Here is a 27,319-nt window from a genome sequence, read left to right as displayed (position 1 = left end):
AGCGATAGTTACTATAAGGGCCGATGTTAGAGGAAATCAAAGTGGGCAATAGCCCAGGTCCCCCACTCTCTTAGGGGCGCCTAGCATTACTATTCTGAGGTTAAGTCTGCTTAATGACCTTTGGTGACATCACGGTCATGTGACTATGATGTCACCAAAAGTCTCTTAACTGCAGGAGTCTAGAGAAATAGAACTGGAGGCAGCCTGGTATGCAGGCCCTGAGTTAGGAGAAAGAGGAACCAAACTGGGCAATTTCTCAGGGCCCCCAGTCTCTTAGGGGGACAAGTATTTCTACTCCGAGGTTATGATGTGCAGTATATGTATATACATGTGTATGTGCAGTGTACATGTATATACATGTGTATGTATGCGCAGTGTGTGTGTACACATGTGTATATATGTGCAGTGTGTATATACATGTGTGTGTGCAGTGTGTGTATATATACATATGTATGTATGCACAGTGTGTGTGTGCATGTATATATGTGTATGTATGTGCAGTCTATGTATATACATGTGCATGTACATTTTTGCCAGAGGAGCAAGGCACTTGTAAGATTCCTAATGAGTTAGGTGCATCTTACTACAGCGACCCCATTCATTAAGACGGACCTCTACACCAGTGTTAATGACTCAGGGCCATTGTTCTTGTTAGCACATCACCCCCTGCAAACTGGGGATGTGCTGTCGTTAACATGATACGTATGGGGACAGATTGATCTATTAGTGATCGTTCTCACCCCATCGTCCTTCATCAGCCTGTATAAAAAAGAGATTGTCGAACATGGAAAAATAAATAGGATCTCAAGAAATTCATGATAAATGCAGGGTTTGGAGAGTTATGCTGATGTTCCAGAATTGTGATGAGATGATTGCATTTGAATAAATGTGGATTTTTTTGCTCAAGAATAAATGTGGGTTGTTGTTCATGGAAAAAAAAACAAGATATCCCGTGAAAATGAGCCCTAGCCCATCTTTTGGAGCAAAAAATAGAAAGAGAAACACGTTAGTTGGACAGGTGGACTGGTTTTCCCCGCTAGCTGCATTGGAATGGCAGATCTCTCCTTGTGTGCATGTATAGATAGAGAATTGTCAGTCAATAGGTGTCTTCGAAAGTATTTTTTTCTCTGAAATTCTGTAGGGTTTCAGAGTCAAACATACATGGCTGAAATCATGCAGCCAGTGCCGGATACATGCTGCCCGTGGATCTGTTAGGTTTCCTTGTAGCATGGAAAAAAAAGCGTTGCATATTCACAGAGTGGGATAACTAATGTTGTATTTTAAATGTGTGTTTTTCATGGACGAGGCCACGCCAAATATATATTTTTTATTTACACTATGGGAAAAAGGGGTGATTCAAACTTTTTAATTTTATTTTTTTATTATTATTATTATTTTTTATGTATTTTGTTCAGGTGCTTCATTCATATTTTGTTTCACGCTAATCATATATTTCATTGCATTTCTTATTGAAGATTGGTGTAAATACATTAAAATCTGTTTAGTGACAATTCCCTTTTTCCACTTCACAGCTGTAGAATACAGCTAATTTAACAGGAATGTCCCATCTATTTAACTTGCATTTAGTTTCATAGATTAGATTCTATTGTGTTAAAGAGAAATAATGTGTTTATTATTTTGATTTTTAAAAACCTCTCTGGCACATGCCAGATTAGAGACACAACACTTTCTTTCAGTTATTATGCAGAAGGGTGTGTGCTTTTTATGGCTGCCGCAATGATTACATGTGAACAGACAGAGATAACACAGACTGTCTATAAAAAGTGACAGCCTCCTCCTGTGGAGAGTGACAGTGGAGATAAAGATATAGCTTTATCTATGTATAGTTTTGCTACAATGGCATACTGTTATATTGGGGTGTTAATTCCCCCACGCTCTGCTGCCTCTTTCCCAGTCTACACAACAAAGCTGTCAAGTGAGAAAAACACGAAATGTAAACTTATTGTGTATGCTCTAGAAAAAAAAATCTAAATTTTAGATAGTTATTTGCATAAAAAAGCACCACCAAAAAAGTTTTATAATTATGTTTATAACAAAAAAAAAATCTGTTTTAAATAATTTGTGATTTTCCGATCACACCTTCCCACTGAATTATAAACTCTACATGGATTGGATCATTAAAATGTGGATTTAAACAAATTGACCGGTGGTGAAAAACAATGACCGGTAATCGGTAAATATTTAACTTATGTTAAATGTGTTATTTTATGCCATGATCACAAGGTAACCTGTAGCAAGTAAATTAAAGTGTACCTACACTTTATTGTTTTGTTTTTTGAAACGGCAGATTAGTGGGGATCCAGGTCCTGTGACCCCCATCAATCATTTAAAACAGTCGTCCTGCTTGAGAGAACACACAGAGCTGTATGGGCTCAGTAGAAACTTAATGAGCCTGTACATGGAGTGGCGTAAAGTTTGGTTACTCTTATCATACAACATATGAGAATGAGTAATCTGACATTACAACTTTGGATGCTTTGAAAAAGTGTTCAGATGCAGTTAGTTTTGGGTGTCTGTGATAAGGAAGAGACAGCAGAGATAGAGACGGGGCTGTCTCATCTTGTTAAATGCCTCAAATTGCAAACTGCTTATAAAACCAAACAAACTAAATTATTTCTATTCCCAGGAATGAAGGGATTTTTCATTTCATAGTTTACTTCTAGTTGCCTGAATTCAGTCTACCAGAAGTGGTCAGTTTCCTAGACAAGGAGTGTGCGCTTACAAGCTCTTTGCTTTTCAGCTTGCAGGAACTGCTCTATAGCTGAGCAGATCACTGAGTCTGACCAATTTCTGCGCCTCTATGCTCCTCTGAAGTGGCAAAGGCAAAGCTGTGTGCACATTTTGAACCAGTGGGGCAACCATGTCACTGGCCTGAACTGCTAATATTCTGTAGCACCGCCGGCAAGCAGAAAGTAAGGAGGCAGGTGAGTGGTTTGTTCCTAAAGATACAAGAAGAGCACACCCCTTTAAGAGAATAGCTTTTCAATGTAAAAAAAGATGGTTGAGGAGCTACTTAGGTCTATATTGGTGTCAACTACCCATTTCTAAAGATCTTTATACTGTATACACAGACCTATAAACCATAACTCATCTGCATCCTCTTTACCTACAAGAAAGAAAATTTCACAGCACAAAAAAATTGCATAAAAAAACTAGTTTAGATATATCAGTTTTGCCCAGTTAGTATAGACACTCCTATGCTATATTTTTTCAATGGCCAATTTTTGCTATGCATCTATTCAGATATCATTTCTGTATTGCCTATGGAAATATATCTAACAAAAATCTCGTGGAGGCCATTTTTTGAGCAAAATTTCATGCATATGTCAATGAATACATTTGTTGCATACATTAGGAGATTTTCTCAGTGTATATGCCAAGCATAAACATCAATTGTGGGCAGAAATGTAGCTATACACTGTTTACTTGCCATACCCATTGTAAGTGGGGCCATTCATAAGGGCTTTTGGGGCAATTTAGTGGTGTCAAAAATTTTATTCCACATCTTTTTCAGCAAACATTTTTCACTTTGTGTTATTTTATTCTACTTTTGCCACTTTTAAACATGGGTAGAAAAGAGGGTGAGTGAAATACAGTTCTAACATTGTGTCACACTTTGCTTTTATTAGCGCCAAAATTTATCAATGTAGACACAAACTAAATGGCCTTCAAAAGCTCCCTTAATGAAAAATCCTATTTGTCAGAGATTACCACTGTAGGGGAGGCAATGAGATCAGAGCAATCAGAGAACGTGACATGCAAATTCTATTCAAAGAAGGCTTCTCCTATTAAGTTTTCTTGCGTAAAATACATGGATAGCCTTTACATCCAGGCACAAGAAAAAAAAATTAACCCCTGCTCCTCTGAGCACCAAATAAATATCAGCCTCTCACACAGATACCCTCTGTCTCTTCAGATGCAACCCTCTATCTAAAGTGCAAACGGTCTACATCCATTTCAGCCCAGTGATGAGTTCGGTCCAACCCCTGACTTGACTGTGGGCTACAAAGAAAACCAGGATAGAAAGGAAATGACTTGACATGCTACCTACGCTTTTGGAGAATGCGCAGATTTCATAATAAACTAACAGAATTATCCCTTCAGATTTGTCCTAATTTTCTTCTGGGAGTCTTTGGTGGACACACAGAGGCTTAATTACACACCTACTTTTCTATCAATGTCCCAAATTATAACTATACAGAACATTGGGGATCAGTTCTCCCTCCTACCACAGAGCATTGTAGGGTTGCTGAAGTGTACAGCTTTATGAACTCCTTTACTACCCAAAAGGTCAAATTGCCAGTACAACCTTACCAGAAAGGGAATAATCTGCACTCTATACTCACATTTCTATGCTCCTGTATCTGATATAAAACTTGCAGTGCAACATGATTCAGACAACTCCGTATCTCTAGAAAGATAGTACTATTGCTGTGAAAGTACTACTAGAGGTAATTAACAGGTTTCCGAGTAAGAAACTTTGGTGGCACAATTACAGTATTTAGGGTTTATTCTGTGCCTACCCATGTTCGCAGACTATATAACTGCGGTCTACATAATCTATCATACTTTGTATAAGATTTTATACTTCAAAAGTATTTTTCACAGTAAAACCATGCAAGTATGACCACTTCTGGCATGTGGTCCCGTCCCATTCAATAAGCTCTGTTTAAGAAAAGAGTTAGCAGTCGAGAAAGTTAGAAAAAAGTTGCAAATTATGGCATACAAGAGGTGGACTATGGTTTATGAGATTTTCACGTCACTCTCTGGCTTAGCCCCCACATTATATATTTCTCCTCCCCAAAATCTGTACAATTTTCACTTCATTGCTATTGACACACCATGCCAGGGGAATTAATTGCATGAAACTCATTTGAATGTTTTTTTTAAGTCTATGTCACATTTTTAAAATCGTTGAAAATAAAGAAGTTGTGTTGATGGATTTTCGTCTTTACTATATACAACCTGTTTTTTTTTCATTGCCATTGCCACCTTTACATTGCACAGTAAGCAATTTATACACAGGAGGAATGTCATCTAGTCACTTAAGTAACAGATCTCTTCGGGCTGAGCCAAGGTCATGTACAAAATATAGGAATGTTTACATGTGTAAGCAGCCAGGGGGCTTAGGACCTGGAGTCCAGTGGAAGCATTGGTGAAAAGCATGCCAGCCCAACGCTGATGTGAATATAGACTGGATATAACTGTACCCAAAGATCTGATCTGTACAAGTTTGCAGTTTCTGAAAGTTAACGTATTCTCATTCAATGACTATGTAAGGAGATGGACATATTGCCCATGTTACGCCTTGAAGCATAATTGTATTATTGTATTGTGCAATGTGAATTGTGAAATGCGTTAATATTGTGTATTTTGTGTTGCCCGACGGCAGGGAGTCTTAGAGTTAAGTTTGGGACTAGCCCAGAGTGGGAGGGGATAAGCTGAAGGGACAGAGACAGTTTCCTGTCAGGATGTCAGATAGGGCCCAGTGTGCATAGAAAAAAGACCTAAGGTCTGATGTGAGCAGTGCCACATGACGTGGATGTTCATAATGTGAGAGGCGACTTAGATGGGGGATAGCGAGATCCTAGCAGAAAAAAGGAGAGAAGTGACAGAAAGGCAGAGTGATCGATTGATGTAGCGCCCCCAAAGCACAAGTCCACACACCCAGCCAGGACCCCCACTTTCATGTAACGGGCGGAGGCATAAGAGACGAGTACCTCGCACAGGGACTGAGGGATTGAAACACAATGTATATTAAAGTGGCAGTACTCTTCACTTTTATGGCAATGAAGCTTTTTCGCCAACCTATATTTCATTTTTTTCTGGACAATTGAACCAAATTTCACAGAAGGCACAACATTTTTGCAGATATTCACCACGCCCCACACTATTCCCTGAAAATGGCCTTGAATCATTAAAACCCAAAAATGAATTCAGACTCAGCACCGCACAGTATTAAAAAACATATAGAATAAAAACTAATAGTGAGAATTACACCAGCATAAAGGACAAGACACAGTAAAGGCTGATTTTGATGAAATGATTATTGCACATTGAGTGCTAGAACTCTCATTATTGATAGCAATAAAGAGAGTTAATTATAATTGCCTTGAGTAAATAGGAAATACACTGCAGATAACACGACACTGTATATGTGTGCAGAATTGATCTATTAACAATTATTATGCTCCCATCGTTTTTTGACATCCTCGTTAAATATCTCGGTAAACAAGCACTGATTGACGAGCGCCACTTGTTTAACCCCTTAACATAATATCACATACATGTAAATGATTGTGGTTATTAGCGACAGATGCCAGATACTGTATATCTATCCAGTATCTGTCTCTAACAGACGCGACTGGAGCGGAGCTCCAGCTGTTAACCATTTAAATGCTGCTGTCAATCTCTGAATAAAACATCTACCGGTGCTCTCATCAGTGCCCCATGATGTGATTGCAGGGTGCTGATGGGGTACTATGACGGCCGAGGACCCACTTAAAGCTCTTGTCGCTGCCATCTTGGCAGCTATATGCTGAGTTTCAAAGGAGACTGAGACTTACACTATATACTGCGATTTTTCAGTAAATAGTACAAGCATACAGTTTCAAGCTCCATGAGAAGACTAAAAAATAAAGTAAAAAATACAAAAAAAAGATTTTAAAAATATAAAAAATGTAAAAATACAAAAGTTTGAATCCGCCGCCTTTTCCCTCATTAAAAGTAAAGAAGTTAAAAAAAATGTATTTGGTATCTTTGCAATCATAACTGTCCCATTTATCAAAAAATAAAATTAATTAACTTGATCGGTGTAATGAGACAAAAAAATCAAAATCCTAGAGTTGCGTTTTTTACTGATCCTTTTTAAAAAAATGCAATAAAAACAGATCAAAACATCGCATCAGTCCCAAATTGGTAACAGTAAAACCGTCTGTCAGACAAAAAAACAAGCCCTCATTCAGCTCAATTGATGGAAAAATAACAATGTTATGGGTCTTGGAAAATGGTGGCTCAACTCCCCCCCGCAACCCAAATTTTTCATTACAAATTTCTGAAATATTTTTCTCTAAATGAATAAAAAAAATTGTGACATGTTTGGCATCACCATACTTGTACTGACATGAGTCAATAATTTTTATTACAGAATTTACTCACTAAAAACAAAACCCCAAAAATCAAGGTGGAATTACATTTTTGAATTTATTATAATGATGGCTGGACCATACATGACAAGAACTTTTTACCATTTACCTATTGTGTCCCCCCTATTTCCTCATAGATTGTAGCTTTCGAGCAGGGCCCTCACTCCTCTTGGTATCTGTTGAATTATGTCTTACTTTGTAATGTCTTTATTGTCTGTACATGTCCCCTCTTAAGGGTGCAGTCAGATGGCCGTATAACACGGACGAGGATCACATCACAGTGCATGGACTGGCCGGTGGCTCTCCTGATGTGAGCGTGAGAGCTGCACAGAAATACATGCTGTCACGTTTGGGTCAGGAGAGGCGACGGCCAGTCCGAGCATTGTGATGCGATCATCGTCCGTGTTATACGGCCAACTGACTGTGCCCTCAGTGTAACGTGCTGCAGAATATGTTGGCGCTACATAAATAAAATTATTATTCATTACTATTAACTTTAGTTGAGAGGCGTTATGTCTCTTCTGATTAAGATGGTATGGAAGAGTTAAGTATGTTTTACCATATCTAATGTTAGACATGTGCTTTGAGATGCAGTCCCGTATATGTGCTGGGTGGTCTCCACAACATATACTAGACCGCAAGGGCACTTGATGGCGTAAACAACATAAGAGGAGTCGCAGGTAAAAAAAAAACAACTTTTAATAGCAATACCCTGACCCCCTACGGTGATGCAGAATGTTTTAGAAATAAAAATTGTTATTAGTACTTTTTCATAAGTAGTATAATTCAAAAGTAGAAATTGAAAAAAAACAAGTCCTCATACGGCTATGTGAACAGGGAAATAAAAAAGTTATCGCTCTTGGAAGGGGAGGAAAAAACAACAGTGCAAAACGAACATTGGAAGGAGGAAGGGAAGAAAGGATAAATCAGCCCATCTACGAGGCCGTTAAGTAGTACTGTGCAGTGCCCATATTACACTTAGTGTTAGTACTGTACAGTGCACATATTACACTTAGTATATAGAACAGCAGAAAACAGCAGAAGTGGTACTGTGCAGTGCCCATCTTACACTTAGTGTACAGGACAGCAGAAATGGTACTGTATAGTGCCCATATTACACCTAGTGTACAGGACATCAGGGGTGGTACTGTGATGTGCCCATATTACACTTAGTATACAGGACAGCAGAAATGGTACTGTATAGTGCCCATATTACACCTAGTGTACAGGACAGCAGAGGTGGTACTGTGATGTGCCCATATTACACTTAGTATATAGAACAGCAAAAAACAGCAGAAGTGGTATTGTGCAGTGCCCATATGACACTTAGTGTACAGGACAGCAGAAATGGTACTGTGCAGTGCTCATATTACACATAGTATACAGGACAGCAGAGGTGGTACTGTGATGTGCCCATATTACACTTAGTATACAGGACAGCAGAAGCAGTAGTGTACAGTGCCCATATTACACTTAGTATATAGGACAGCAGAAGTGGTATTGTGCAGTGCCCATATTACACTTAGTGTACAGGACAGCAGAAATGGTACTGTATAGTGCCCATATTACACCTAGTGTACAGGACAGCAGGGGTGGTACTGTGATGTGCCCATATTACACTTAGTATATAGGACAGCAGAAGTGGTATTGTGCAGTGCCCATATTACACTTAGTATATAGGACAGCAGAAGTGGTATTGTGCAGTGCCCATATTACACTTAGTATACAGGACAGCAGAAATGGTACTGTATAGTGCCCATATTACACCTAGTGTACAGGACAGCAGAGGTGGTACTGTGATGTGCCCATATTACACTTAGTATATAGAACAGCAAAAAACAGCAGAAGTGGTACTGTGCAGTGCCCATATTACACTTAGTATACAGGACAGCAGAAATGGTACTGTGCAGTGCCCATATTACACCTAGTGTACAGGACAGCAGAAGTGGTACTGTGCAGTGCCCATATTACACTTAGTGTACAGGACAGCAGAAGTGGTACTGTGCAGTTCCATATTACACTTAGTATATAGGACAGCAGACGTGGTACTGTGCAGTTCCATATTACACTTAGTATAGAGAACAGCAGAGGTGGTACTATGCAGTACCGATATACATAGTATAAGAAGAGCTACTGAGAATAACACCCAGAAGTGGAATTGTATACAAAGGAAAGAGATGAACGGGTCCGTTCCAAGGAAGATTAACTTTGAGCCGAATTTCTTGAAAATCGCAGGTCCCTGTGAATTTGAACACTCTGCAGGGACTTTCCCATAATGCCCTGCAGCTATCACTGGCAGCATAAAAGGTGGGGCAGGTCAAGAAGTGCCATTTAATGCTTGTACAGTGTAAGGCTTGAAGACAGAGCACACACCTTACTGCACCTGGGAATAGAAAAAGGCCTAATCTGATTGTGGTGTACTACTTTCAATGCTGAAGCAAATTGAAAATAGCAGTGCTTGTCTCAGTCTGTAAATACTAATCCAAAGATTCAAGTGATATATAGGGAAGTTCTGTACCTGTTTAGTAGACATAAGTGGATCTTTTATCTTCGAAAGCTTTGACAAATTTCCCCCATAAATTTGATTCGCAGCGAATCTCAATACTGAAAAGCTTATAATTGCTTAGAAAATACACGTGGGGGAGAGAACCTTGCTGAACATAAAAGCTTACACCACTCTATAGGAGAGAGCAAGCGAGAGGACCCTGCTGATTTTAAGAGCTTACAGTCTACAGGGGAGAGAGGACCCCACTGATGATAAGAGCTTACACTTGTCGTCACTGCATTCTGGGTCTTCTATCCTTTGGATTACGATATCGGAGAGAATGAGACACAGGACAAGGATGTATGTGTCTAAACATGCTCTAAACTTTATTACAAAACACAGGGTTAATATACACCCTGAAGGCAGGAAACGGATTTGCCATATATGGTTCGATTATACAGTTTAGCTGAACAAGCGAGAAAGCTAGTTTCTGTATGCTTTAAAATATTTAATTAGACGTATCTGGCTAGCAAGGCCACGTTATCTTCTTGCAAGAACACATTATTACTACAAGAAGAAACATCTGGCCAGGGAGGACACGCTATTGATACAAGAAGGAACATTTCAGCTTGCTGTTGTTTTCACCTAAAATAACTGTCAGACTTATATAGCATAGATGGGGTCTTTAAACTTAAGGGACTCCATCTTCTGCTATAACATTCCATCCTTTTGTTCCTTCATTTATCAATACGAATCTCTATGTTTTCTTTTAGTACAACACTGAATACACATTAGAAAAAGCTTAAAAAAACAAATAAACAGCAAGGCACATTAGCAAAACCTGAAAAATCGCTTGCACTATACCAGCCAACCACCCACCGATACCTTTAAACCAATTCGCGGGATTTAGAAAGGAAAATCTCTGTGTGGAATTATTGGCCAAAGTATCTGAACAGTTCACCCAAAAGTTTATCTCTTCCCATGAGGCTGGGACAGTGAGAAAGGGTATGCTAGTGGACGTCACAGGGGCATGTGTACATATCCAACAGTTAGCAATGGTCTGGTTTTGCTCCTTTAGTCCATCGATTAGAGCAAGATGGTGTTTAATGAATCTATTGTCGTCTCCATCTGTGGTGCTCAACCTAGTCCATGCACCTGTGGTTGTAAGTATGCAGGCAAGTATAAACAATGTCATCATTCTTTGTCCGCTGGTTCTCCTAGTATCTTTTTACAATGGGATGCGTGGATCCAGGTCTCTTTTCCCTCTAGCTTAACGGCTGTACTTGTGGTCAGCAGAACTTGAAAGGGTCCGTCAAACCGTGGATCTAGGCTTTTTCTCACGTGTCTTTTTATAACCACCCAGTCTCCAGGTTGCAGCGTATGGCTGCTAGAGTCTTGATCTGGATCTGGAAGAGAACTGAAGACATTATCATGTATTTGCTTAATCTTTTTGTGTAAAGCCCTCACGTAGGAACTTAGCACATGGTTGTTAATTTCTAATGCTTGCGGATAGAAACACCCTAGGCTGGGTACTTTGCCAAACAATATCTCATATGGAGAGAGTCCAGTCTTTTTATTAGGCGTGTATCTTACTGAAAACAGAGCAAGCGGTAAACAGTCCGGCCATGGTTTTCCTGTCTCAGCCATGGCTTTCTGAATTTTTAATTTCAATGTCCCATTCAGTCTTTCCACTTTACCACTACTTTGCGGGTGATATGGGGTGTGGAATGCTTGTTGAATTCCTAGAGCTGACATGACTTCATTCATTATTTCACCTGTGAAGTGTGTACCTCTGTCACTCTCAATTACCTCTGGTACCCCATACCTGCAGACCACCTCCGCAAGCAGTTTCTTTGCGGTTGCCGCAGCCGTGGCTTTGGCAATCGGGAAAGCCTCTGGCCATCCTGAGAACAAATCAATACAGACCAACACATATTCCCATGATCCTGACTTTGGCAGCTGAATATAATCAATTTGCAGTCTCTGGAATGGATAGAGGGGCCGGGGGGTGTGTTTGGGTGGTGTTTTAACTACTCTACCCTGATTATGTGTAGCACATATCATGCACCCTTGTATCAGGCTTTCAATACAGGTGGAGAATCCTGGTGCCACCCAATGTTTCCGCATCACACTCATCACAGCCGTTTTAGATTGGTGTGTCGGCCCATGTAGCATCTGGGCAGCTGCTGGGTACAGTGCCCTTGGAAGGCATCATCGTGTCCCTTTCCCCCATACCCCATTTGCTTCATTCAGGCATGCTCCTTCCTTTAACCACTTATCAACCTCCTCCTTTTGAACCTGAGCCTGCATTTGGGATAAGATGTCCTCCGACACAAAGGGGTTTTTAGGGGCACTTAGCTGACGTACTGTTGGCCCTTGTTGCGGCTTACAGGCTGCTGTTTTTGCCGCTGCATCTGCCATTGCATTACCTCTACTCACCTAGTCGGTGCATCTGGTATGTGCACTTACCTTTATGACAGCTACTTTTTTGGGTAGTTGTAGTGCATCAATTAACTGCTGGACCGCATCAGCATTCTTTATGGGGAGTCCTACTGCCGTCAGGAAACCTCTTGACTTCCATATTGGACCAAAATCATGCGATATACCGAATGCGTACCTAGAATCCGTGTAAATGTTAACAATACTACCTTCCGCTAGTTTACAGGCCTCGGTTAGGGCCCTAAGTTCGGCCTCTTGAGCCGATTGGTGTGGGAGCATTGGTTCTGCCTTGATTACTGCATTGAGGGAGACAACTGCATATCCAGTATGGAAAGTACCTGAATCGTCCTGATGACGGGATCCATCTACAAAAAATTCCAAATCTGCATTTTGTAATTCATGTTCAAATACAGTAGGTAAACCAACCATTTCTTGTGCCATCATTTGTACACAGTCATGAGGAACATCCTCTCTTGGATCTTCCTTAAATAGCACAGTACCTGACCCCTCCTTTAGATCCGAGAGAGGTAACAAAGTTGCTGGATTCAGGGTAGTACACCTCTGTAAAGAAACATTGGGAGGCATTAACAGTGCACATTGTAACCTGAGATGACGTGCTGCTGAGAGGTGAGCGGGTTGCACTTGATTCAATATAGTGTAGACATCATGAGGTGTTAGAACGGTGAGCGCGTGGTCAAGAACAATGTCTGCGGATTTATGGAGTAATAGTCCAACATCATGCAGAGCACGTACACAGGATGGTGCACCTCTGGCTACCGCGTCTAATCTGCCACTAAAGTAGGCAACAGGTCTCTGATTATCACCGTGTGTTTGAGTTAAAACTCCTGCTGCATGTCCGGCTTGTTCATGAAGGTACAGAGTAAATGGGAGCTCATAGTTAGGGGTACCCAAAGCTGGAGCGGCCAAAATACGGTTTTTGAGAGAATAAAAACAGTCTATTGCCTCTGGTGTTAGTACAAAAGGTGTTGGGGTAAGACAGTCATAGAGGGGCTGCATCAAAATAGAGACGGCATGAATCCACTGTCTGCAATAGGAGACCAGTCCAAGAAAAGTTCTGAGGGCTGCAACATTAATGGGGACGGTGAATGCCTGTACTGCTTGTTTGCGTGCATTTGTTAAATGACGAGCTCCTGGTGTAATGCAATGTCCCAAAAAGGTGACTGAAGATTTACAAAACTGAAGCTTATCTTTCGATGCCTTGCAGCCAGCGTGATAGAGAAACAACATAAGCGATATAGTTGCATTATGACATTGTTTCCTGGAGGGGGCACAAATGAGCAGGTCATCGACATATTGCAAAACAACGATATGTGGTTCAGACCATCCCTCCAGTATTTCCTGCAGACTTGCAGTGTACATTGTGGGTGAATTCTGGGCACCCTGTGGCAACACTGTCCATGTATATTGACTACCCTGGAATGTGAAAGCAAACAAGTACTGGCAGTCAGGATGTAATGGTACACTGAAAAATGCATTTGCCAAATCGACCACTGAAAGAGAGTTAGAAGGTATCTGTGACAGAAGAGTATGCGGGTTGGGCACAACTGGTGTTAGAAGTTCTGTGGCTTTGTTAACCAACCGGAGGTCATGGACCATTCTATATGCGGCTGGTTGTCCTGGCACACTCTTTTTCTTTACTGGGAACAGGGGAGTATTGCAAGGGGACTGGGTTTTGACTAGGACTCCCCTGTGTAGTAATTTTTGGACTTGCTGGGCTATGGCATTCTCCTGAGCCGAGCTAAGGGGATACTGCCTCTGTTGAGGTAAGATTGCTCCTAGTTTTAATTTTACCATTACTGGTTGAACTCTTAACCTACCAACATCTGTTTTGTCTGAGGCCCAAAAATCATGTGGTACAGCATGCTCCAATATCGGGGGAAACTCATTTGTCTCTTCTATGCTGGCAATATCTAGTGATATAATTTTGCAAAGGGTACTTGGTTTTAAACCTGGGATCATCGTGACAGTGCCATCGGGATGATACTCAATATGTGCTTGTAATTGGGACAACACATAATTTCCCAAAAGATTACATTGGCCTCGGGGCGATACCATGAGCTGGCTATGTACAGTAGCTCCTTGAATTTGCAGGGGAATTCTCTTAGTGACAGGGAGCAGGATAGACGGGGAATTGAAGGGGGTGGCAATGACATTATGTGAAAAATCAGTGTCAGTGTATGGCCTATCACCTCGCGTAATTACTGAATTGTCGGCCCCCGTATCTACTTGGAAATTGATTTCATGTCCCCCTGGTAGGTTCACCTGCACTATACAACTGGGAGTTGGGGGTAAGGAGATGAGGGGGTTCATGTGCAAGCTACCCTCATCCTATGGGGGCGTTGTTTGGTTGGCTGAAGGACCCGTACTCTGAGCATTTGGATACGGGTTGGTCCTACAGTCCTTTCTAAAATGTCCTGGCTTTTTACATCCGTAACACAGTTTCTGTCCCCCTCCTGCAGTCTGTCCTCTGTCTCTGTTGTTTCTAGGGGTAGTCTCTATTATGTGTACTCTGGCAGCTCTCTTTGCCTGCGCTATGTCATGCTGTGCCCCCTGGGCTATTCTAGCCAAATCCTCTGCCTTCACTGATCTCCAGTCTGGTCTACTTGCTTTTACCTTCTCTGCAATCTCCTTCTTTAGTCCATTCATGAAAGCACTTGCTAATACCCTCTCACTAGTCTTATTTTCGGGAATAAATCCCATTTCTGACCAAGTTCTCCTTAGTGCCCAAAAGTAATCTTTGGGGTCTTCTTCCTTACCTTGAACCCGGTCTTCTAGTGCAACCTGCCTCTCTGCCTGTCTGTCTTTACATGCCTTTTCCAACGCTTTTACGTACAGAACCCCGGCTGCTGCATCATTAGCCTCCGCTACATCAGGGCTAAATCAGGGCCCGTTCTACTGTCATATTGTTTATAAGTTTCGTCCGTCAGTCTGTCATACCGAGCTTCATCTGCCAATTTCCCCTTAATTACCCCTTGCAGATCTATTCTAGTGGCATGGTACGTATCCTGTATGGTGGTGATCATTCTGGCAAAACCCATAGGGGACTGGGACAGATCTGGCAGCTGGGAGATCAACGCCAACTGCTCTGAGGGACTCCATGGTCTATACATTAACATTGTGCGAGTTTCCTGACCTGGAACCACTGCATCCCCCCCTGCTGCTGCTGCTCCCCGTGCTCCTGGCACAACTACCGTCCTCATTGGGAATAGTCTAGCTGGGTGGGGTCTCGGTCCTCCACATGCCACACAGATGTCTACTGTCAAGGGGTTCTGCTGTCCACATCTGGGGCAAACCCAACATTTAGGTTCCTGGGAATTCTGGTACTGGGGTGGGGGTGACGTCAGGAGTGGACAGGGAGGAAAATCTGTCATTCCAGTTCTTGTCAGTCTGTAACATCCGTCTCCTAGTTCTTCAATCTTTCCTTCAAAATAAGCGCATGCATTCATCCATACATCCACTGTCTTCAACAGACCCTTATCTTTCAGCCATCCATGATAGGAGTTAGAGAAGGATTTCCATTTCTCTCCATTCATCTCTCCATTCTCATTCATTCCCGCTTTACACAATATTTTGTCAATTCCAATCAGTGCCTGTTTCCCTTCTCTGCGTACTACTAAGTCTTTGGCTATAATGCCTTCCTTGGCATTTTGGTTCCCCATTCTTTTGGTTCTCCTCACCTAGAAGAGTCTCCTCAGTCACTTGGACAATGGTCACTTAGACAATGGGCCACAAAGGTTTCTGAACCATTCCACTACTAGCCTTCCAGGACTTATACGCCAGCCAGAAAAACAGACCAAAAACACCAATCCCGATACACACCCACAACACAATCATTGGATCCATCCTTTCATTCTTAAGTTTTCCAAAGGATAGAGGGCAGGACTGTCAATTTATCTGAGGGATTCTACTGGTTCAAAGGGACCTGAGCCAGACAACAATCTGTGAATTGCCTGGGGAGCCGACTGCTCGGGGGTGAGGGAGTCTCTTCTATGCAGTGATATAATTAGGTAGAATATAACAGTTATTCTTACCTCAGCGCTGTATATATCACCAACCAAGAGCTTCACTCGTCCCACGTCTCGGACCAGTCGAGCACCCCTGGGTAGATTAACTCAAGATCCCTGTTCGAGGCGCCAGCTGTCGTCACTGCATTCTGGGTCTTCTATTCTTTGGATTACGATATCGGAGAGAATGAGACACAGGACAAGGATGTATGTGTCTAAACATGCTCTAAACTTTATTACAAAACACAGGGTTAATATACACCCTGAAGGCAGGAAACGGATTTGCCATATATGGTTCGATTATACAGTTTAGCTGAACAAGCGAGAAAGCTAGTTTCTGTATGCTTTAAAATATTTAATTAGACGTATCTGGCTAGCAAGGCCACATTATCTTCTTGCAAGAACACATTATTGCTACAAGAAGAAACATCTGGCAAGGGAGGACACGCTATTGATACAAGAAGGAACATTTCAGCTTGCTGTTTTCACCTAAAATAACTGTCAGACTTATATAGCATAGATGGGGTCTTTAAACTTAAGGGACTCCATCTTCTGCTATAACACACTCTACAGGAGATAGGGGACCCTGCTGATCATAAGAGCTTACACTTTACAGGAGAGAGAGAACCCCACTGACCATAAGAGCTTACACTTTATTGAAAACTGATAGAGGAGAGAGCTGATCATAAGAGCTTACACTTTACAGGAGCGAAGACCCCGCTGACCATAAGAGCTTATACGCTACATGAGAGAGATTGATCCAGACTTATCCAGTGACTCTGGAGATGGAAAACAACTGTACAAATTGTGCTCCACTGGGAATCGCTGAACTGTGATGGCCAGGTACTAACCATCACTGTACAAGATATGATAATTTGTAAGATGTCATAGCTGCAGGGCATTATGAGGAAGTCCATGCAGCAATGCAAAAAGACATTAGCCCACTCTCTGATGGATGTTTCTGCACTGTGGAAATGATGCTGAGTAACTGCAAATCGAATCTCAAAGTGCTCAAATTTGAGTGCAACCGAATTTCAACTCGAACTCGATCCTCCATGGATCGATCCAATCATCTCTACTATATAGTCACTCAGTGTGACTGAATTGATTGATCTGAGATATACTGCACAAACAGCTTTTTTTATTCTTCACACACTGCAAACAATGAGGGCAGTATTATATCCCTCAGTGCTATTTTTGCAACTAAAACAAAATGCTGAATCCAAGGCTGAGACTGTGACAGAATGTGTGCTTCCTGCACTGTAAGATGGGTAAGTGTGATGGGTAGATACCACACATGGTGTTATTAAGCATCCAGCAACTAGAGGGGTTAACAGGGTGCAGCTAGGGGGGAGTGGCCAGGCTAGCCTCAGAGAGACTGGGTAGTTTCAGTCCTGAGCTGTGGAGCCAGCTTAAAGGATGCAGACAGGGCCGGCGTCAGCACCCTGTACACCCGGGCAAGTGCCGGGGCCCTGAGCAGGCAGGGGGGCCCACTGGCGGTCGCGCACCCCGCTGGGCTATGGGCCCGGCAGCCGGATACTTACCTCTCCCCGTGCCTCCGCAGATCCGCTGTCTTCCTGCTCTGCGCTCCCTGTGACGTCTCAGGTCAGAGGGCGCGGTGACGTCTTTCCACCGCGCGCTCCCCTGAGCCGTCACAGGGAGCGCATAGCGGGAAGACGCCGACAACGCCAGAGTCCGGACCCGAGCAGCGGGAGGAGGAGGGAGGTGAGTATTTGATTTTTTTTTTTTTAATGTATGGAGGCATGGGGCATAATATGGGGGGGTGACATCCTGCATGGAGCATTATAAAGAGAGGAGGGTGACATCCTGCATGGGGCATTATAAAGAGAGGGGGGGTGACATCCTGCATGGGGCATTATAAAGAGAGGGGGGGTGACATCCTGCATGGGGCATTATAAAGAGAGGGGGGGTGACATCCTGCATGGGGCATTATAGAGAGAGGGGGTGACATCCTGCATGGGGCATTATAGAGAGAGGGGGTGACAGCCTGCATGGGGCATTATAAGGGGGGGAACAGCCTGCATGGGGCATTATAAGGGGGGGGGCAGCCTGCATAGTGCATTATGTGGGGGGAGCAGCCTGCATGGAGCATTATAAGGGGGGGGGTGGACAGCCTGTATGGGGCATTATGTGGGGGGTAACGGCCTGCATGGAGCATTATAAGGGGAGGGCAGCCTGTATGGGGCATTATGTGGGGGGTAACAGCCTGCATGCAGCATTATATGGGGGCCAGTATCCTGTATGGAGCGTTATAAGGGGACCAGTATCCTGTATTGAGCGTTATATGGGGGCCAGTATCCTGTATTGAGCGTTATATGGGGGCCAGTATCCTGTATGGAGCTTTATAAGGGGGCCAGTATCCTGTATGGAGCTTTATAAGGGGGCCAGTATCCTGTATGGAGCTTTATAAGGGGACCAGTATTCTGTATGGTCGTCCTGAGTAACGTTCCCCCAGGATTCCAAAGAATTCATGAAACCTGTCTCGCCCCCATAAAAATTTAGGCGGCGTGCAGGTAACATAAGCCATTTATTTTTTATATCCTAAAGTAAGATCTATGTAATTCAGAAATTTAAACACAACTATCTACCTAACAAAGCACACAATTTAAAAAATATGTACAGTGGGGGAAATAAGTATTTGATCCCTTGCTGTTTTTGTAAGTTTACCCACTGACAAAGACATGAACAATCTATAATTTTAAGGGTAGGTTAATTTTAACATTGAGAGATAGAATATCCAAAAAAAAATCAAGAAAATCACATTGTATAAATTAGATACATTTTTTGCATTTTGCATTGAGAAATAAGTATTTAATCCCCTACAAACTATTAAGTTCTGGCTCCTACAGACCCGTTAGACGCTCCTAATCAACTCATTACCTGCATTAAAGACAGCTGTCTTACATAGTCACCTGTATAAAAGACTCCTGTCCACAGACTCAATTAATCAAACTCTAACCTCTACAACATGGGCAAGACCAAAGAGCTTTCTAAGGATGTCAGGGACAAGATCATAGATCTGCACAAAGCTGGAATGGGCTACAAAAATCAAAAGTAAGATGCTGGGTGAGAAGGAGACAACTGTTGGTGCAATAGTAAGAAAATGAAAGAAATACAAAATGACTGTCAATCGACATCGATCTGGGGCACCATGCAAAATCTCATCTTGTGGGGTATCCATGATCATGAGGAAGGTGAGAGATCAGCCTAAAACTACATGGGGGGAACTTGTTAATGTTCTCAAGGCAGCTGGGACCACAGTCACCAAGAAAACCATTGGTAACACATTACGCCTTAATGGTTTAAAATCCTGCAGTGCCCGCACGGTCCCCCTGCTCAAGAAGGCACATGTGCAGGCCCGTCTCAAGTTTGCCAATGAACACCTGGATGATTCTGTGAGTTATTGGGAGAAGGTGCTGTGGTCAGATGAGACAAAAATTGAACTCTTTGGCATTAACTCAACTCGCCGTGTTTGGAGGAAGAAGTAGGATGAGTACAACCCTAAGAACATCATACAAACCATGAAGCATGGTGGGGGAAACATTATACTTTGGGGGTGCTTTTCTGCAAAGGGGACATGGTGACTGCACCGTACTGAAGGGAAGATGGACGGGGTCATGTATCGCGAGATACAACCTCCTTCCTTCAGTAAGAGCATTGAAGATGGGTCGTGGCAAGACAATGACCCAAAACATACAGCCAAGGCAACAAAGGAGTGGCCCAAAAAGAAGCACAGTAAGGTCATGGAGTGGCCTAGCCAGTCTCCAGACCTTAATCCCACAGAAAACCTATGGAGGGAGTTGAAGCTCCGAGTTGCCAAGCGACAGCCTCAAAATCTTAATGATTTAGAGATGATCTACAAAGAGGAGTGGACCAAAATTCCTCCCGACATGTGCGCAAACCTCATCATCAACAACAAAAAAAGTCTAACTGCTGTGCTTGCCAACAAGGGTTTTACCACCAAGTATTAAGTGTTGTTTGCCAGAGGGATCAAATACTTATTTCTCACTGCAAAATGAAAAAAAAAATTATTTATACAATGTGATTTTCTTGAGTTTTTTTGGGGATATTCTATCTCTCAATGCTCGCTTTTCGGACATGAATCTTTCTAGCTTTTTTAGTCCCATCTTACTTTGTAAAGGCTTGTAGCAGTACTTTTTTTTTTAAATCTTTAAAAGAAAGGTAATATTTTAATACCTGATTTAATTTTCCAATTTATCAACCATACAGCGTACGCGTCTTGACTAGTGATGAGCGAGCGCACTTGTTTAAGCCTGATCACACTCAGGTGCTTTCTGAGTATCTTTGGTGTGTCGTATATTAAATATGAGTACCTGCGTCTGCATGATTTTATTTTTTATTTATTTTACTTTACTCATTTTACCCACAGCGCTATACAAACATTATGGGCACTGTCCCCATTGGGGCTCACAGTCTAAATTCAGTTTGTCTTTGGTATGGGGTAGGAAACCCAGAGGAAACCCACACAAACATGGGGAGAACACATAAACATGGGGAGAACATACAAACTCCTTGCAGATGTTCTCCTTGGTGGGATTTGAACCCAGGACCCCAGTGTTGCAAGGCGGCAGTGCAAACCACTGAGCCACCATGCTGACTGTTAGTCAGCCTCAATACATGCAGAGATTGCCTCTTTGCTAGGGAATCCTCACATGTGTTGAGACTGTCTAACAGTCATAAATCATGCAGACGCAGGGACTCAAACTTAATATACGAGCACGCCGAAGATACTCGGAAAGCACCCGAGCGTGCTCGGTGAAAGGGTTAAACAAACACGCTCGCTCATCACTACTCACAACCATACTGCATACAATTGAAAAAAAATTCCATTCTAGTTACCACACAACTATACGACACCACACAACTATACTATGGTCTTTTGCAGCATTTTTAGGCAGTGTTCGTACCTAATGGCATTTGATTTTATGTGGTAATTTTTAGATTACCTTAATGTGCTCTACCCCAAATTTTCAAACAAATTATTACAGTAGACATTTAGCTGTGCAGGTCTGTTTTGCCACATTTATTTAAATTGTCAAATTGCAGACACATATTGTACATGCAACACTGACATTACAGGCAAGCTGATTGTTTCGTCACGTGAACCCTGCCTAGCCTCCATGATGGAGCTCATTAAGATCTTACCTCCCTGTGTTCTGTACAGGTAGATGCATCAGTGAAATCAGTTTTTTAGTGGCCCCTCCCCCACTTAAAAGCTTCTGCCACCCAGTGTGCCTCTCTAATCCCCATCAAGATCCCCTGCATCCACTGTCTACCTCTAATCTTCACCCAGAGCCCCTATCACCCAGTATGTCCCTATAATCCTCACCAAGATTACCTGCCACCCAATGTATCCCTCTAATCCCCGCCAAGAGCCCTATCACCCAGTGTGTCCCTCTAATCCCCACCAAGATTACCTGCCACCCAATGTATCCCTCTAATCCCCACCAAGATTACCTGCCACCCAATGTATCCCTCTAATCCTCCCCACAGCCCCTGCTACCTAGTGCCTCTCTGTTATCCACCAAGACCCACTGCCAAACGGTGTCTCTCTTTAGTCTCCATCAAGTGAACCTGCCACCCAGTGGCTTCCTCTAATTTCCACCAACAGCCCCTGCAACCCATTGCTTCTCTGTAAGGCTGCGTTCACACATTGCGTATTTCCCTGCATTTTTTTACGCTGCGTATTTTCCTGCTTTTTTTACCTGCGTTTTTTTAAGCAGGTAAAAAAGCACCTCCATTCACAAAACTGCGTAAAAAAGCGCAGCAAAAAACGCAGTGTGAAAATGAAGGGTGACATGTGTAATGTCACACTTCATTTCAGTGTGACATGTGTACTGTCTGCGTCTGTGTGTCGTGTGTGTACTGTCTGTGTGTATGTGTCCTGTGTGTCTATGTGTCGTGAGTGTTTCCCTAGCAGTGTATGTACAGACTATGGGTACTCACCTACCCGATGAATGAGAGACGCGTCTGCTCCGTCCCGCGCTTGCAGCATCTGCTGTGAAGCGATCAGCTGACTGTCACGTGACCGGCTTGTAATCAGCTGACCAGCCGGTTACAAGCCAGTTAGCTAACAGCTGATCGGCTCACCGGCAGATGCTGGAAGCGCGGGATTGGAGCGGACCGGACGCCTCTCCCCTGACATCGGGTAGGTGAGTATCCATTCTGCGCCTCCGTAAAAAAGCAATGGAATTACGCAGTGTGTGAACACCGCTGCATAATTCGATCGCTTATAATGGGCACAATAGAGAGAAAGCGCAGGACGCAGCTGCGTAAAGAATTGACATGCCAATTCTTTACGCAGCTGCGCTTTCCCGCTGCGTAAAATTACACAGTGTCTGAACGGCAAAGTGAATTTCCCATTCAAAAAAGCGCGTGCAAAAAAGCGCGTGAAAATACGCAATGTGTGAACGCAGCCTAATTCTTACCACAGTCTCCCTCTTATTTGGCCATCCACTGTCTTCCTCTTATTCAGCCACCCACTGTCTTCCTCGCATCCCCATATAAAGGACTGGGAGAGGTTAGCATAATGATCTAGTCTAGTGTAAAATAAAATTGCCGCGGGGTGGGGGGGGGGGAGCTTAGCAGTCTGTTTACCCTACTTACAGTTGAGAGATATGGCTAGGAGTTTTGCCTTTTCTGGGTTCTTCTGTCTATGTTTGTACTGTGTTAATCAGCGCTTGGCACATACTCAGTACAGTCTTAGGAAACCAATTGAAAAAAATCAGTGGGTCATTTTTTTTCCTGCCATTAAATATGGACAGCAGGAAAAAAAATCACCTATTTTTTTTGCATATTATCCATGAATTTACAGTTGGTCATCCTGCTGGTGGGTGATGGAATTTTGTGGTATTTAGGAATTTATAATATAATATATACCCACACATATATCGTAAATTAACCAGCTAATAATGCAATTAATTAGAGAAAAGAACTTTTGTGAAAAAAAAACATTTTGTTTGCTATAGAATCAAACTGTATTTTAATACATCAATTTTTATGAAAATAGATTTATTAATTGTGCAAAAGATGTATCCGGTATATGAAGTCCACATAAGACTGCAGCTGGTAACTACAGCCACACAGAGCTATCTCTCGGGAGCTATACATGGCAACGCTCTGAATTTACCAGTAATGACTGGCCTCAGATGTGTTCAACCAAACTGATAATGTTGCTGTGGCAAAATAGGGCAGCAAAGCAGGAAACCATACTTACCGTTACTTTGTTACTTATACAAAAAAATTGAAGTCTGCTCCTGCTAGGTTCTCTAAATAGCTTGGTATATTTTATGTCCATGTCCAAATGCCCAAAACACACTGCTTCAGTGGGCACTTTTCATATGTATTCTAAAATTAACTGCATCCCTTGTTTTACTGGTAAAAAGGAATTGTTTTAAATAGTAGTGCTCGCAGCGGACATCTCAAACCATCATTACCTAAAAGTCACTAGGGTTACCACATAGCAGTGCCTCCTTGCAGCTATTTCCTGCTGTTCTCGTATGTAGGAATCCAACTCAGTTTACCTACAATACCTATTTTCCACAGAAACTTTGCTACAGATCATCTGAAAGACTGCGGGATCACCTCATTGGATTTTTCTACAACAAGAAGAAGAGGACCATCCATGAGGAGATATCTTCTCTACAGGACCGAATACAAGGACTAGATTCGTGTCTAATCAAGGAGACATTACAGGATTTTTACAAAGAAACTTGACAGACTTAGGTGGAAAGCAGGTCTCAATGTAGCTGAAGGTAAGCCTAATTTACACAATCATTTTAATACATCGTCCTCTGTTGTGAACCTCTCACAATATGAGCCAAACACAGGAGAAATGAATGTCCTACAAAACAACTTGATACGGCTCAGTTTTGTAGTGATATCGAGGAATTCTTCCGCAGATTACGGCTTAAAGAATTATTTTACAACCATGCAGCTATCACATCACAAGATAATCTGAACAACACATCAAAAAAGAAAAAGAGGAAAAACTGGACCCCACAACCTGGGCACAACCAAACTCTGGATCACTACGTAGACTGTTTCTGTAAAAAAGTTAAATCTGACATTTTGGACAGACACCACAAAGTGCCGCACAATATCAGTATGGAGGAAAGAAAAGCCATACAATCTTTAAAAGCTAACAACAATATCACCATCAAACCAGCAGACAATGGAGGAGCTGTAGTCATTATGAACATGTCAGATTACATCCAGGAAGCACACAGACAACTCTTGGATATAAAATACTACACTCCACTTCAGGAAGATCCCACCAAAAAATACACAGAGGAACTAACACATATCAACAATGGGTTTGATTCTACTTCATCCTCACTACTGGAACGAATACCAGACAATCCCCAAACAGGTACCTTCTACATGTTACCTAAAATACATAAAGAAGGTAATCCTGGGAGGCCAATCATTTCTGGCATTGGGACATTAACGGAAAATATCTCAGGCTGGGTGGAGAACATTCTGAAACCCCTGGTGAGACGCACACTCAGCTATATCCAGGACACCACGGATAGTCTCTGCAAACTGTCAGCGCTGGGCCCACTTCCAGAGGACACAATACTAGCCACCATGGATGTAGAGTCTCTCTACTCCAACATTCCTCATGAGGATGGGATTGCAGCATGCACACATTTCCTGCAAAAAAACAATCTGGCCACAGAACCAACTCTGCAATCCATCAGGTTTGTGCCCCATCACAATTATTTCTCCATTGGGAACAATTTATACCAACAATGTATGGGCAGCGCCATGGGAAGCAAAACGTCCCCACAATATGTTAACCTATTTATGGCTAAACTAGGAGAGGAGTTTTTGTCATCTTGCTCTATTAAACCTCTAGCATACTTCCGCTACATTGATGATCTGCTAATAATCTGGAGAGGCTCTAAAGATGATCTACTGCCATTCCACGATAACTTCAACAGGTTCCACCCAACAAGCTCACCCTCAACTTCTCAAAATCCCAAATACATTTTCTAGACGTGACCATATACATCAAAGACAACACCATACAAACATCAATTTACCATAAACCCACAAGACGTTCGGCATATCTTAGATGGAACAGCTTTCATCCAAAACACACAAAAAAATCCATCATCTACAGTCAAGCTCTCAGGTACATTCGTATCTGTTCAGACAGTAAGGACAGAAAACTGCAGCGGCTATCACTGAGGAATACAGTCCTACAACAAGGATACCATTCACTGGTAATAGATGAACAGATCCACAGAGCTAGAAGGATACCAAGAAGTAGCCTCCTGGATTATGGACAGAGCGAGGACAATAACAGGGTATCTCTTGTGGTCACATACAACCCCCACATGAACATCTTAGGGAAAATTAGTGCTGATCTCCAAGCCATATTCCACAGAGGCCATAAACTGAAAGAAATATTCCCAGAACTACCACTTCTCTCCTACAAACAGCCCCCTAATTTAAGGAATCTCCTTGTCAGAAGTGTCCTCTCATCACCATCAGTGACGGGCACATTCCCATGTAAAAACAAAAAATGCAAAACTTGTACCCACATATCATCAAATACAGTCTGCATACCTAACACAAATCAGGACTACAAAATCATGGATGTCTTTTCATGTACATACCCCAATATGGTGTACATGATACAATGTACAAGGTGCCTGGAAGGAGTTTATATTGGAGAAACTATGCAGAAACTGCAAACGAGAATGAATTTACACAGACACAGAATTAAGAATGAACTGGACACACCTGTGGGAATCATTTCACTGGTCCGAGACACTGTATGTCAGATCTAAAAGTTTTAGTACTAAAAGGTAATTTCAAGGGCCATTATACAGTGTGGAGAGGTGTCGGGCCATAATACTGTATGAAGGCCCATTATACTGCATGGAAGGCTGCGTGGGGGTCACAGTTGGGGAATCATACTGAGTTGGGGTCACCATACTTTGCTTGGGGAGTTGAGGAGGGGTAACCTACATCATACTGTGTGTGTAGGGCAATATGGAGGAATTCACTCTGGGGGTATCATACTGTGCTTGGAGGGCATTTTTGTTGGCATCATATTTTATGGGTGCAAGGAAAGGGAATCTACGATTTCAGCAGGAGGAAAAGTACTTTGTAAGGACTGCAAAGTTGTGAGATCTGCTCTTCTGTTGGTGGGGGACCCAATTAAAACTTCTGCTATGGGACCCCATGATTTCTATGTACTGCCTGTGGTAAAATACAACAGTGTGATTCTGGCCTAAAATAACAGCAAGAGCTCCATTTAAATTTAGTTTTTTTTTTGCTGTGCTATAATCTTCAACCGCACCATTATTGTATTGTATGGAAGTAGCCAGAACACCTGACACAAATGGCTTTGTAGTGTATTTCTTGTGATGGTACATTGCACACTACTGGAAATACTTTAACCACATGGCTTCCGATTTTCCTATTACAACAGTTTCACACTAAAAGGAACTAGAAAGAAAAGTGCATATCATTTAAGCTAAAGTGTAATGATACCTATAGGAGCCTGTTTCCAAATAAACGGAATAAATGGCCTGCTTATAATTCCATTTTAAATGGTTCTAAACATTTTATTACGATGTTCATATTTTCTTGTTTGTTGATTTTTAGAATTTATAATGAAAAAAGCCTCAGACAGGAAAACTTAGTACTGAAACATTTGTTATAACATGGACCTTCTCATCAAATCATCTCTGTAAGGTCTTGTACACATTTGGATTATGGTTTCATTTTGTACAGAGCCATGATGTGGCACCCGGAGAGATCAATTTTGCCTTACTGCTCTTTTTTGCACCACCAATGTCATACACAGTTTTTTTCTGTCACCCCGAAAACTCAAATTAAACCACATATACATTCATATAGCATACTTAGACTCTATTCAAATCATTCCTGTTGTAAGGATTTCACAATTTTTTTTTAGATAAAAAATGTTTTTGTTATTTATATAAATAACAAAAGGTTTTTTTTTTATAAAGAAAACAATTGTGAAATCTTTACAACAGGTATGATATGTGTGTGTATATATATATAAATATATATATATATATATATATATATATATATGTATATACAGTACATACATATATATATATGCACACATACATACAGGCGCATCTCACAAAATTAGAATATCATCAAAAAATTAA

At 42.0% G+C, this 27,319-nt stretch overlaps 1 long non-coding RNA gene across 2 annotated transcripts in view; it reads right to left on the bottom strand.

Annotated features, from left to right (window-relative positions):
- Window positions 1-10,012: 10,012 nt before the first annotated feature.
- The window catches only part of LOC141224222 (uncharacterized), a 34,268-nt gene continuing 16,961 nt past the window's right edge, over window positions 10,013-27,319 (bottom strand). The window contains exons 2-3 of one of the 2 annotated variants that reach the window (XR_012291728.1): window positions 16,143-16,278; window positions 10,013-11,057 (exon numbers count right to left, since the gene is read on the bottom strand). This is a non-coding gene — a long non-coding RNA (uncharacterized lncRNA). The remainder of the gene's footprint in view (window positions 11,058-16,142; window positions 16,279-27,319) is intronic. The other variant, XR_012291722.1, reaches the window with a different exon arrangement.

This window comes from Phyllobates terribilis, unplaced genomic scaffold (assembly GCF_046119375.1).
Source record: "Phyllobates terribilis strain yellow unplaced genomic scaffold, ASM4611937v1 Scaffold_2__4_contigs__length_985480577, whole genome shotgun sequence".
Taxonomy (NCBI): domain Eukaryota; kingdom Metazoa; phylum Chordata; class Amphibia; order Anura; family Dendrobatidae; genus Phyllobates; species Phyllobates terribilis.
The sequence above is the reverse complement of the archived record's forward strand: the minus strand, read 5'-3'. Positions and strand labels throughout refer to the sequence as shown.